The sequence below is a fragment of the Rhinolophus sinicus genome, linkage group LG06, assembly GCF_036562045.2.
Source record: "Rhinolophus sinicus isolate RSC01 linkage group LG06, ASM3656204v1, whole genome shotgun sequence".
Taxonomy (NCBI): domain Eukaryota; kingdom Metazoa; phylum Chordata; class Mammalia; order Chiroptera; family Rhinolophidae; genus Rhinolophus; species Rhinolophus sinicus.
In genome coordinates this window covers 56992749-57007590 of record NC_133756.1, presented here as the reverse complement: position 1 = coordinate 57007590, position 14842 = coordinate 56992749, and the positions used below count along the sequence as shown (strand labels likewise).

Genomic DNA, 14842 nt, shown 5'->3' with positions numbered 1-14842 from the left:
TTTTAACACTCCAGAAATTCACATAGTATCCAAAATCTAAGCAGATCATTTTGTTTTGTTTGTCTCCTGTATGCTGATCTGAATAGTTTATTTTTAAAAGGGGGAGGGAGATAAAAAAGAAAATCAAATAATATATCTAAGCATTACCTTAACCCAAAATATGTTGCTTCTTAATTTCCAATATTTGCCTTTAATTAAAAAGAAAAAATACATATATTATATTATCAGATCAAGTTAATTTTTCTGTTTTTTCTTTATCCCCATCCATTTTGGAATAAATGTTACTTTCCATTTATTCTGTTATTAAATTAATTGGACAAATCTAAAGATCTACTAAAAACTCAGCTTTGACGTGGGGAGTGAGTGAAATCGGGAAGTAATAGAAGGGATGGAGTAGAAAAAGAAAGGAGTAAAATTTTGAACAATTATCTTATCTCTTTAAGCTGTAGTGAATATTTATTTTAAGTACAGAGGACTGTTAAATAATTATGAATATCACTTGATTATCACTTCTTGCTGGAGAAGACAAACTCTAAATTGCATCAATCCCTTTATTTATGTATCCTCTCTCATTTATTCATTCATTCAGATTCCTTAATAGAACTATAGGGTACTATTTTCTTTTCCTTCATTTTAAACAGTAATGTTTCTCATAGTGTAGCCTTCTTGATTCTCCTTCTTAAGAAATAATATTAAAGTTTTAATCCATCAAGAACATGTTAGGTTAATTTTAACCATCTGTTGAAATTCAGATATCAAGTTACCAATAAGTGATTTCTTATGTTCATATACAATGTACAATGTAGTTTCAAGTTTGGTTGTTGCACAATTCTGTTATTGCGTATTTGGACAGCTGAAATTTCCAAAATCCATTTAGGTGACCAAATGGGAGAGGGTTTTAAACTATATCCTGACATCTCCTTTTTCTTTTTTTAAAGTTTACTGGGGTGACAATTATTAGTAAAGTTACAGAGAATTCAGGTGTACAATTCTGTAATACATCATATATATATATATATATATATATATATATATATATATATATATATATATATCACATTGTGCATTCACTACCCAGAGTCAATGACATTTGTAAATATAATGCAGTAACATAATAATCCTAATCATTCAAATAGTCATCAATAATAAATATTGAATATAAACAAAGTTTTAGAAATTCAAGAGCACTTATAGCAAAGACATCATGCCCGGTCATAATCCATTTATTTTCAGAGACATAAGGATACAATCATAGTCCTTTCTTATCTAAGATGACTAATACAGTTGAAGTAAAAAGATATCCAGGCCTGTTCATCAGAATAAAAGAAACCTCACTCTGAAATGTGACCAGTCTCCCACGCTTTGCTTTGAGAAGTTTCTTGACAAAATACATCAACTAGGCCCATAAGTCAAACTGTTTCCTGGTCTCTGAAAAAATATGTAATAGTAAAGAAATTATAAATGAATCCTGTCTTCTCCTTAATCAGTTTGGTTATCTGAAAACAGGTGGTGTTGCCTATATGGAATTTCTTGATTCTGATACTCAAAAGACATCCAGCCTCCTTTGTTGTTGTTGTTATTAAAGAAAGACCACCAGCAACAGCAGATATTTTCATTGGATTACTCTTCCCGTGTTACATTATTAGGCCCCATCTCCCTTCCTGTATGCAGGTCACACATTCTCATTTCCCTTTCTTGACCCTATCGTAGGTAGAGGAGAAGAGAAGAACAGAGATAGAAAGAAAAAGAGTCATTTGCTTAGGTAGGAAGATAGTTTTGAGAAAGACAGAATAGTATAAATTTTTACTTTCCAGGGCAGGTCCTGAAAGATGATGCACTTCTAGTCAATATGTACATGATTAATAGTGAAAATCACAAGGCAGTTTGTGAGGAAAACAGAAGAGATGGGAAAAGATACTAGATATTGTCGTGGTCTATATGTTTCCTTCGATATTGTTGAAAAACAATGAAGAATTACCTTTATTTTGAAATTACTTTCTTAACTGCTGAACTGTGTTTCTTGACTATGATATGGAGAATAAAATAATAGGATATAATTTATTAACATTAAAGTTTTACAAGAAGACCCTGATAATATCTATCTTCTAGTAAATTCATAACTCATTTGTTGCATGGCATAGCTTATTTAAAATGGAATGTTTTGTATTATGTATTACATAGTTACTTGATTTTCTTTCAGTATTTTTTTTAATACCTTGAACAACACCTTGTACATTGTGTTTAATTATTACATACTGCTCCATATTTTAATTCTGTTTTTTGAGAAAGCTATAAAAAGGACGGCTATAGACCTCAGAGTCCTTTTTTTCTGCAAAAAACTACCAAAATAAACTAAATCCATTTATATAAGAGATAAAAGCCATTTCTTTTTTGTTTGTTTAGTCAGAAAAATTTTAAGAAAAAAAAACACAACATATCCATCATTTTACAAAATATGCATGCCCACCTGTTCAAATTAAAAGTAAACAGTCATATATTATATGTATTGAAATGTATAAAACAATATTCTGGATGCTATATGGTTATAGGAAATAGGTACTCTCAGAAAATACTGCATTTTTTTCTTTAAATAGGCCACTTAAAAGGAGTGGTTATATGGTTCTTTATATTTTACATCAGATCTATCATTTCTGATTTGTTACGTATATGTATTTATAGATATATAAATATATTATTTATGTATACCTCTTATATTTATATATCCAGATATATATTCATGTATATATACATATATATTTATGCATATACATATATGAGTGTATATACCTATATATCTTTTATATATATATTTATATATGTATATGTATGATTTTAACATAATATTTAAAAATAACATTTTAAAAAGCTTTTAAATGGAATATTTGTGAGAATCTGCACTGTAAAACTGTTATTAGTTTACCAGGTGCTCATCTACATAAATTGGGAGAAAACAAATGTCTTGATCTGACATGTTTATTTCATTCAAGCAGGTCTAATAATTGAGCTGTGAAAGCTGAGAACCATTTGGTTTACTCTGTTTACTTTCTTTTCTTTAAAGTTTGACACTGTCCTTCATCGAAATGAGAGTTCTACTGAAATTATCTTTCTTTTAAAATATCTTGGCATCTTAACAGCATGTTTTATAAGAAAAATGTTGATTACTGTATTTTTTAACTTCAACAACTATATAAAGCATACTCTATAAAGATTAAAATGAATTAAGTCATAATTGTCCTTGGCTTTCATGATTTGGTAAAGATATAGAATCAAATACTTTGGAGATTTTCTTAGACCTTAGTTTGTGTTTCTCTCCTTTTTAAGTTATCTTTTAAAAAAAACAAAAAACAAAAATCAAGCACAAAGAAACTCAAGGTCAACTGCAGAAATAAACTAAAAAAGAAGAGTGAGTTTAAAGTGGAATTGCTGATAAAAAAAATGCTGATTGAAAATATCTGTCATCTATATTTTTGTATAATGCTAAATACCGAAAACTCTGTCACAAACTGGAGTGACAATCAATTACATTATTGACCATTAATTAAGTTCTCAATAGATTTTCTTAAACATGTGGATATTTGATGTTACATAAACATGTAATATGCTTTCCAACTGAATAGACTGGAGTTTAGCAATTATTCATTGCATTGTTAGACTTTCCACTAATGCCATTGCATCGAATGTGAAGTGCTTTAGTGCTGTTGCCTCTGAGGGTCGCAGTTAAAAGCTGCAATTATAAATTTATTTGAGAGGATTTTAAAGTGGCTTTCAAAGTACTGAAGTCCATGTCCAAACATTTTAGTTCTTGGTCCCTCTTATCACTACTCTCGGTCACCTGAATTAAATATGTCAATTCCTAATACCCACACACAGAAGGCTCTGACAAGAAGTTATTACCCTAGTTTTTTCTAGTACTACATGCACATGTCAAGTAGTATAAATAAATTCTGATTTTAAAAATTCATTTAATCATGAGCTCTAAACAACAATTTAAAACAAATTTTGTTATTTTTTAATCCATTAGCTTTGCACCAGGTAAAAACCTTTAAGAAAGATAAATATGTGTTTATTCATCATGAGGAAATTAAATTATAATTAAATAATAATGTACATGGAATTGATTGGCTATTGATTTAATTGGTAAAAATAAATCGCTCTTTTCAATAATACAACAAACTTCAAGGCTTAATGTTCCTAATGGTCATGCAAATAATTCTAGATAATGATACTGTTAGTGGGAGAGTATAAGAGAGTAGAGGGCTGGAGAGAGAATTCAGTCACTTGATATAAAGTAAGCAGAGAAGTTTAAAACTCAAGTTTTCTCTTATTCACCAGTGTTTTGATACATATAGTTACAAGTTCGCATTCCTATTGTCTATGTGTTTACCTTTCATCAGGGAAGATGCAAAAGATGAACCTGAATTTCATTTCTGTGTTTGGTTTCTTGGCAAAATGTCTTTACGATCTTTGCCAGACCACACAACATACTCTTTTAGGGATCATTGTAGCAATTGTGGGCTGAATTGTGACCCCCAAAATTCGTACGTTAAAGTCTGAACACTCAGTACCTCAGAGTGTGACTGTATTTGGAGATAGAGTATTTACAATGGTAATGGAATTAAAATTAGGTCTCTAGGGTGGGTCCTAATTCAATATGACTCTCATTCTTATAAGAAGAGGATATTAGGACATGTATTCTGAGGGGCAACCACATGAAGATACGTGATGGGGAAAATGGCCATCTATAAGACAAGGAGAGAGGACTCAGCACAAACCAACCCTGCCTACATTTTGATCTTAGAATTCAGTGTAAGCCACACAAACTAATACAGTGCCAATTCTAAATCTAAGCCAAGGCAGATAGATTTGTACAGAAAAAAATAATAGAATTTTAATGATATCATCACTATGACCTAAGTTCTTCTGAGAGTTTAAACATGAGTAATTATTTTCTTTTTGGTTTATGCTATATCTGTTCCATAATATCATGCTGAAATGGTAAACCTCATCAAGGATCTCTAATTATTTCTCTAAAGTATTCATCTCCTTGATTATTAAGCTTTTGGTATTTTCCATAGAGTTAGAAATGCCCTGATATTGATTACTTTTCTCCACTATAGCTTCAAAGTTTGGAATGACTTTTAACATTATGAGGTATTTTTTTTTATTTTATTTTTTTTTGGCTCTGCAATAATACAAAAGAAATAGGAATACCTGCCATATAATCAAAGGAAGACATTGATTTATGCTCTGGGAAGAAGGAATTGAAAATTGAATAAAGACAAGAGAAAATAAAATTTCCTAGACCAAGAACAAATGGAAATTGATTTAATTTACTGAAAAGAAATCACCTCTTTGAGTACTCAAGCAAAGCATTAGTATCTTGCTGACTACCAGGAAAGGACAAATTAGAATTAGAAGAATCTATGAGTATGTAGACTCCAAATTACTACAGTACCTTTCTGGTAAATCTCCCCAATTTACACAAAACATTATGTAACATTTCAGGGAATCATGATTTTTTCCCACCACTAAAGTTTAATGATATTAAAATATTTTCCTTGCCTTGCCTTTTAAAGAAAGATTAAATTATATTCCATCTTGCAGGCATACAGCACATGCATTTTTGATAGTGGTGCTTGAAGCATATGGGCACTTCACTGTCTATGGTTTTCCTAATAACTTGTGATTCCCCTTAAACAAATTTAATTTCCAGAGCCATGGATTGGAATATTTGGACAGAGAGAGATGGGGATGCTCACAGGTAGAGGGTAGACTTCTTGTTAGTATAGGACTGACCCCAAGCAACACTTTTAGGTTAACAACATGAAAGGGTCAAAGCAACCTGACAGCCTGCCAACTGTAAGAAAGTGACAGCAAAGGAAGCTAAAGAAAAAAATTTACCCTGTTTTGAAGAATTATGTGGTGGAATTGAAATGAATCTACAGTACGTAAAAATCCTGATGACTTGAACTTTTTTTCAATCTCACCTCGGAGGAAAATTGTAAAATGATGAAACTACACAGGATTTAGCATAACACAAAATGTTTTGAAGTGTTGGCATCAGGTCTGTGGTGTAATTTAAACAGAACAGGGCAGACATTTGGAAATATACATGTGTTTCTGTTTGAAGGCCATCTCCGAGCTCTTTGTTTTGGAATGAATAATTCCACCTGAGGGGAATAGCTAATCTCATATCAATCATTTTGGGCAGGAAAGGAGGGAGGTTGGCTTTGAGTGGTGGCCAGCAGGATTGCCTCTTCCCATAGCTAGACCCAGAAGACAGATCCAAGCAGTTATAATCACTCCCTATAGTTTACTATTCTTATTCCCAAGCCGTCTTTAAAGTGGCCTTATAGATAGCTTAGTGAAAATTATACTTTGCAGAATTAAAAGACTAGTAATGTCCATGCTTGGGGTGAAGCAATTTCTGGTGGAGCAAATGGCAGAAATATGGAAGAGTTTATCCACAAGGGTGCCAAATGAAATGATTTCACAGATTAGGAGACTAAGGTGACAATTGACCACCAGCATGGACTTTGAGAGTTCACAGTATTACTTCTCATGAAGACTTGGTAAAAGAATGGGCTTTCAAAATATATGGGATAGAAGCTGGCATCATTGCTCTTTGGGCATTACAGGATGAACTTTCTAAAGACTTCAGACAGGCCAAAGATTATTAGCTTAAGCTATTTGTTCATACATGAAAGTCATCCTGTTCCCGAAGAACTTAGAAAACAGAAAACAATTTACCCTCAATTAAAATGTAAAAGCAAAAGCACAGTTAGTTTGAGCCAAGTGTTCAGACCAATGAGACGTTACCATGTACAAATACAGGAACTGTTCATCAAAACAGGGTGGTCCGTCGGCGGTAGCATGGAAAAAAGTCTCAAAATGAATTCATGACTGTCTCAGACAGAGGAAAACCTAAATCAAGATTAATCTTACTCTTGTGTCATGGACACCATTATTTCTGTTGTGAAATGAGTATATCTGGCCATCGTAGCCTGATATACTCAGACTATATATTAAATATTTAGTTCACCCAGATCTCTTTCTTCCAACTATATGTTCAGCAAGCAACATTTGCATAGTTTTGCCTTCTCATACGCATCTGCTTCATCCACACTTCAAAATTTCACTATAAGAAGATATCGGGCATAGAAATGTAGTTGGAAGTATGAAACCGAAGAGGAAACACAAGCCTGGGCTTCCATAATGTGCACATCTTCAAGAAATGTATTGTATTTCTAATTGGGGAAGTTTACAGAAGGACTAATAAATAGAAGCTCTGGTAGGCTAAAGCTGTGTATCCTACCCTTATATATGGCATTGCTTGGCACTGAAATTATTTACAAGGAGAGAATGTTTGGTTCTGTCTTCTGACACTTCATATCACCATTTATTTTTACTTTTTCTCCTTGGTGTTTATCACTCTCTAGCATACTATCCATTTTATTCACACTCCTGGCATTGCTGGTCTCTTATATTAGAATACTGGCTCCATTAAGTCAGGGACTTTTGTCTGCTCACTATTTCCCTGGTGCCCAGAATAATGTCATGGACATAATAGATATTTGTAAATAGTTGTTGAGTTAATCCTGTAATCATGCACCTATTAGCAATAGGTGCCATCTGTGATACGGGGAGACTTGGACAAGGTACTCTACATATTTTGGTTTCACATAGGATCTCTCCTATTGTGAGATTGTTCAGAATAACCTTAACACTTTCGCTTTCCAACTTCGAGCTGTTACAGCCATCTTTTGGTTACATAGACATATATTTAATTTTATAACTTTAAATACCTTATTTATTTACTGATATATCTTAATTTCTTCAGGCCAAAGGTTTTTCCTGCTTCCTCTGTTTGTTATTCTCCCTAATTTGATTTACTTTATATAGAAAGCACTATTATTCCATATTATATTTGGAGGGATATCTCTTATCAATCAAAATATCATTTTTTCCCAATACTTTTGAAAGGATGATGTTTCTGTTATGATTTCTCAGATATTTTTTATTCCTTTTTGCCTTCTAATTACCTGAAAGTTTAGTTGGCTTAATCTCACAGGAGGTCCTCAAATCTGTAACAGCCAATTTACCATTTAAAGAATAAGATGCCTATATGGAAATATATAGAAATGTAAACGTAATTCCTAAATCTTCTCTAGCTCCCATAAAGTGGCTGCTTCCCCCAAAGAATTCAGATATTGAATATAGCACATTCTTCTTCCTAACCTCCCAACAAGTGTTTAAATCCATGACATAACATCCTAGAAATTGAAACTCACATTTAACGTTTCTTTTAACATGAAACACATTATCTCCTAAGTAGTCTATTTCATTGTAAGACAGTTCTGAAAGGTAGGAAGTTCTCAATATTGAAACAAGCTCTGTCTCCTGGTCCTTATTCCTCAAGCCATTCTAGTCTGGCTGTTGTCCTCGCCATTCCTCCAAAAGGGCCACTTATGATTTTCTTCCTTCTTTCCTTCCTTCCTTCCTTCCTTCCTTCCTTCCTTCCTTCCTTCCTTCCTTCCTTCCTTCCTTCTTTTCTCTCTCTGTCTCTCTCTCTGTGTCTCTGTGTCTGTGTCTCTGTGTCTCTGTGTCTCTGTGTCTCTCTCTCTCTCTCTCTCTCTCTCTCTCTCTCTTTTTAAAAGTGAATCCAATGGATCTATGCCACAGTTATCTTATTCCCTAAGCAGCATTTGACCCAATTGACCTTTTTGACTTCTGGAATGCTTCCTGTATTTTTTACATTCCTTATGACACTTTCTCCTCAATGTTTGCTTATGTATCTGGGCATTGCTTCTCAGTCTCCTTTATCAACACATTCACCTCGATTCCAAAAGAAAAATAATAATAATTTCTGGAAAGGCTTTGTACAACACAAAATATGCACTTAAATTTTTAAGTTTTCTTTAGGTTTAAAGGTAATTGACTTAGAAAAGCATCTAGTATTAGAACATAGAAGGCATTCAATAAATTGAAATGATTTGTTTTTCTGCTTTGAAGGGTAACAGTAATTAGGATGAATATTTTTTAATAAAAAATATACTGTGTTTCCCCGAAAATAAGACCGGGTGTTATATTAAGGTTTGCTCCAAAAGATGCATTAGGGCTTATGTTCAGGGGATGTCATCCTGAAAAATCATTCTAGGGCTTATTTTCAGGTTAGGTCTTATTTTCTGGCAAACACGGTATAATCAAAATATCAACTAATGTTATCATTTCCTATGTTTGTTATTGAACTTGATTGAATGATATTTAATATCTGCAAAATTTTGAAGTATTTATCTTGGCTAACCAGTCCTTTAAGAATAATATCATTGAGTGTTAATGATTTAAACAGATTCAAGATACATGTACTTAATACTTTTCTCAATGTTTAATTATACATATATTTTCATTTAACTTGTAGTGATTAAAAATAAAACAATCCCTCTGCAATGAGGAAAAATTATACATGTTTTATAACCCACAAATATGGCCAGATTTGCTTTAATGGGTTATATGTCTTGAGAAGATAGTTTAATGCAGTGTATGTGAAAGATTTAAAGGTGAAGCAAATTCCCTTGTCCTTTTCTTTAATAAACACCATCACAATTGACCTTTAAAGCTGATAAAGCTATAAAGAAAGACAAGAGCAAATGCAATATTCCACCAGACCTGTTCGAATATATTTAACAGATGGTCAAGTCATGATTCTCTCTTTATCCAAAGAAATTTCAAGTTGATTTTAATTTCTGTGCTGGTACTTTGTAACATCAAGGCTTTTAAACATAAAATAAATTAAAACAGGAAGTTAGTTGGAAAATTAGCTTTTCGTTCACTGGTCTTAGACAGGGTGTGACATAATGAGGACAATAGCTACCGGTGGCATAAAGAGGTGAAATATGCAAGCAAGCATCTGTGTTTCTTAGTTCTATGTCATGCCTGAGAAATGATCTCAACACTATCCACAAAGATATGGGAATTAGGTTGCCTTTTATTTTACCTCTATGTTTTTGATTTGTTATATTGTCATTTAGTCTGTGAAAATGTTCAACCTAATCTTTCCAGACTCTTATAATCAGCTAGAGTGGTATTGATCGTCCTATCATTCTCGTGGCTTTGGAAGTCATATATAAGTAAGAATGTGCACACTCTTATGGATGAGCTAAAGCTATTCGATGTGCTCTTTTAATTATAAATAGCTCCTTCCAAATTTACTAAAGCTATAAACATCATATACTGATATATGTATATATATATTCTCTCTCTTATCCATCCATGCACATTTATATTCATACTTTTATACTCACATATGCCACAAATTTCACTTCCAGATGTCTTACTGCCATATCCATTCCGTACTTACTTCCTAAACAATGTAAAGCCATTAATAGACACCTGACTATGAATGAATTGCACATACAGCTCCCTGAGAAACCCTGGAAGGAAATAAGTTTCTCTGAGCTGGCTTAAGTTCATTTGTTTTCAAATCTTTCAGCAATGGGTAGGAGATATTACTCAGCATCTACTAAATGAAAAGTTGAAATACTCGTACAACACAGTGAACATTCATCTACCCTTCACTGTTTTCACTAATTATTTCACTAATATTTTGCTATTACTGCTTTCATTCTATCTGTATGTTTTAATACCTTAGGTTGTTAATAAAGGTGGCAGTCAGCCATTTGGACGTAATTTGTAGACACCATAACATTTCACCTGTAAATACTTTATCATGCATTTCTTGAAAATAAGAACATTTTTCTACATAATCACAACACACTTAAAACACATGTGACCTTTAAAATTAATTTAATTATAACTAGTTTAATCCATTATGTTGGTCCACGACATGAATTTTTTGAAGAGTTCAGGCTAATTTGTATGTAGACTGTCCCATAGTCTGCCTTTATTTAACTATTTCCTCATGACTGATTACATTTATAATAACTTTCTTTGTTTCATTTTTTTTGTTTGTTTTAGCAAAAATACCACATAGGGGATGTTGTATTATTGTTTAATTGTTTCACATAAAATGGTATTTAAGTTTTATTTCATTATTAGTGATGCTAAATTTGATTATTTGGTTAAGATGGCAGTACAAAGCCCATTCATTATAAAGGTACCCATTCAATTTCTCATAAGTAACCAATGGGTGAGTGATATTTTTAAACTCAGTGAATAGGCAGAATTCAACATAATTTACCCAATGGTTTTAGCATCAGCTGATAATTGGTAGTTGTCTTTATCAAAAGAAAGTTCAGGTTACAAAGTTAGATAATCCATATGCCGCAGTTTAACAGAAACATACACATGCACACCAAATAAAACGATTAAATATAAAACTCTTAATTTCTTCATAAAATTATCAACTCTAGGATAACCTAAAATATTGAGGCCAACAAACACTTTTAGTTGTTGACATATAGACAAAGATGGAACTAGGTAAAGCCTTGGGAAACAGAGCTACATTGTTTATGGACCAGTTCTAATGAAAAATTAAGCATCTATCAGTGGGAAAATATTATTAACACATTGAAATCACTAAAAAATTACCTGAATTGTTTTTCTGTGTTTCTCACTTGCTCAAGTCCTGTCCAGATTGTTTATTTTATTTACTTATTTTTATTTGGATAGAAAATGAAAGCAGAGGGGGTCATCTGGTCAGTAGAGCTATAATGTCAAGGCCATTTATAAACCTTTTCTGGGTTTTTTTGGTTTTTTTGTTTGTTTGTTTGTTTTTTTCCCAACATCATTGAATAATGTATTTGGAATCAGAATTAAAGGGACATTTGACAGTTGTAAAATGTATGTTTATTCTGATACTTCTGACAAGTTGTATAACTAATATGGGACAAATTACCAGATTAATTGTGTAGAATTTCTTCAAGACTTGGGTTTTTTCATGATTTCAAAATAGGTATCTTCAAATATGAAGTTAGGGAACATCACCATGTCTACTTTACCGTACATTTGCTTAAGCTTAAAAGAGCCCCCCATCCAGCTCTTGCCGATACACTGGGACAATATCAACAGGTCCTTCAGATACCTATCGCTTGGATTTGTATTTTCTAGTCCAAGAAAAGTTTCTATATAGGATCAAGTTCTTATCAAATGCCACTGCTGTAACACCAATGTTACTCTGCAAGTGCACTGTGACTGCCAAGGAAATGAAAGAAGAAAACGTGAACATCCTCTAAAGAATCATGGGGATTCTACTACTGGCACTCAGTCCCAAGCTGCCAGAGCCACTGCCTCTGCCAGCTTTCTACTTATGGCCCTGGCTCTGCCCACCCACCTACCTGCCATCACAATGCATTACAGGCTGTCATTTCAGTTTATAGATGCTCGACGGACAGGACGCATCTGGGAAACAATCATTGAAGCATTTTTAAGAGAAGCATTAGAAATAACACTAAATGCATTCTCTTATCAAAATTTGAAAAAGTAAGGAAAATACAATGGACAACCTCTTCGTACACAGATCTGATCAGCACTCCTTCAGGAGATGTTTAAATTGTCACAGAGAGAGCAAATAAAATCATGAAGGTATTTGAACAATATATAATTACACAGAAAAATGAAAGTGAGAGACTAAGTGAAAATATAATAGCAGCATGAAACATTATGGTAAGTGACCAAATCCAAGAATACTAAAAACATTTGCAGCACAGCAAGGGAGGTAGTTTTAGAGCCAGTAAAATTTTACATAGTTAAAAAATAAAAAACTTAAAACATGTTGCCATCCAAAGACTTACAGGCTGAAAATATAAATTTAAGAAGTTTGACATAAGCTGAGGGTAAATACAAGTTAAGAATATTTGAGAAGAAATGTGTGAAGAGCAACTACCATTATTTTTTATTAACATACAAATTTTCTTCTATTTTCAAAGATAGTCTTCTACAACAGTTACACCATAGAGCAAAAAAAATACAAGTTCTATATTTTAGACCAATGAATTTCATAAATTTGAAATATATGTGTATATATATATATATATATATATATATATATATATCACTACTGCTTTCAAAAACAAAACAATAAAGAAAACTTACAATTATCCTTTTGTGTGTTGATTTCCAAATTATTAGTATTTTTCTCTAATTATAAATATAATACATTCATTTCTGAAAATAATAAGGAAGATTAATGCATTATCTCACAATTGATAAATGGGTGCTACTAATATTTAGTGTATTTTTTCATTCTTTTTTTCCTAATTATTTATTTTTATATTTGATTCACACTGTGTATATAGTTGTATACCCTATCTCATATATTGATTTTTTATTTTTTTAAGTGTGAATTCAGAGTCTATAAGAAGAGGAGCACCTGTCTATACCGCATGTTGTAGCTCTTGACAAACAAAATTTAAAAATGAAACAAAACCTCCACAAGGCCAATAAAATAGTTCTCATGGCAAGGTGAAATTTCAAAATCCTGCCAAGTGCTTCTCTGTTTAGCATTGTAAATAGAAGAGCACCCAGGCGCAAAACTTCTTTGACTCATTCTAAATCTTTGAATGATCCTTTTAAATAACAAAAATACAAATGTAGAAAGTGTCTTTTACCCTCATGAAACTTTTCTGAAGCTCAGCCAATGTTATCACTCCTAACTATCCTTACCTAACATAGTTCTCAGCAGCCATGAGGGAATTTTTTCTTGTATTCAGGGAACCTTCTAGGTGTAAGGCTTTAAAACTGACTCTGAGATTTGGTGAATGGGTTGAAATAGCCTTGACTGAAATATGGGTCAGGAAAGAACAAGGAAGTCCCCATAGAAAAAGTCACTGTGAGGAGAGCAGCGCCATCTGAGTTTTCTAACAGGTTCTGTCATTTCAAGGAGAAGGCCTGATAACAGCAGTGTGTGTCTGCAGCTGGTACCCACTCAGAGCTCAGCTACCCTACCACAGTATCACCTTTGGGAGGTAACAGTCAGGCCTATGAGTATGAACTAAAAGACCTGCTTCTGTCACACCCACTTCTGGGGCACTGCAGGGGCCTCTGCAGAGCTGTGGGTTGCCAAGGGCATTGTAGCGCACAGCTGCACACATAGCACCAGGATGGAAGTGATGGAAGCAAGACCACTAATCATTGATTCCAGTTTCATTTTTTAATTCTCTTCTGGCTTTTGAAAACAGGCCTAACTCCTTTAAACTGAGTATGACTCCATGACTCTTCAGGCACTTCAGGTAAGCGGCTTGAGAGCGAGATCTTCAACTGCCTGTTGATAACAATCAATTTTTAAAGGTGGAAAAGCAAAACTAAATAATTCAAACAAGCAAAATAATGTCTTGGAATTTCAAGGTGATATATCCAGTGATGCAGATGACATGATTTCTCCCAGGCATTAAGGAAAGTCAAGTTGGCTAATTGCCCCAAAGAGCTGCCATTTTCCAAGTTACTATTGCTCTCAGTACAGAGATAACTAACCAGGTAGAACCGCCAGACATCACGGTAGACATCACTAACTAGGTAGAACAGCCAGAATGGCTGAAAGATGCAGCCATTCTCTAGCTGACATTTATCATTTTTCAATTTTGAGTTTTTAAAACAAAATTTAATCATTAAATGCAAGAAAGTAAGGCTATATTTTAATTTGGCTTTTTTAGCATCATTAGTTGATTACTATAATCTATATGAGGAGGAAGTCCTAGTATTCTACTTTTTAAGGACCTAAGCAATCATTGTGCTTATGCTCTTTATATCTGTTTGAATTAGAATATACAGAGGGTGCCAAAAAAAGGATACACATTTTTAAGAAAGGAAAAAACTGTATTCAAATCGTAATATAATGAATGATATTAGCATTCATTTCATTAATGCCATCTTTTGAGTGAATGTCATA

At 32.9% G+C, this 14842-nt stretch overlaps 1 pseudogene; it reads right to left on the bottom strand.

Annotated features, from left to right (window-relative positions):
• Positions 1-11877: 11877 nt before the first annotated feature.
• On the bottom strand, positions 11878-12310 carry LOC109438489 (ATP synthase peripheral stalk subunit F6, mitochondrial; annotated as a pseudogene).
• Positions 12311-14842: the final 2532 nt, after the last annotated feature.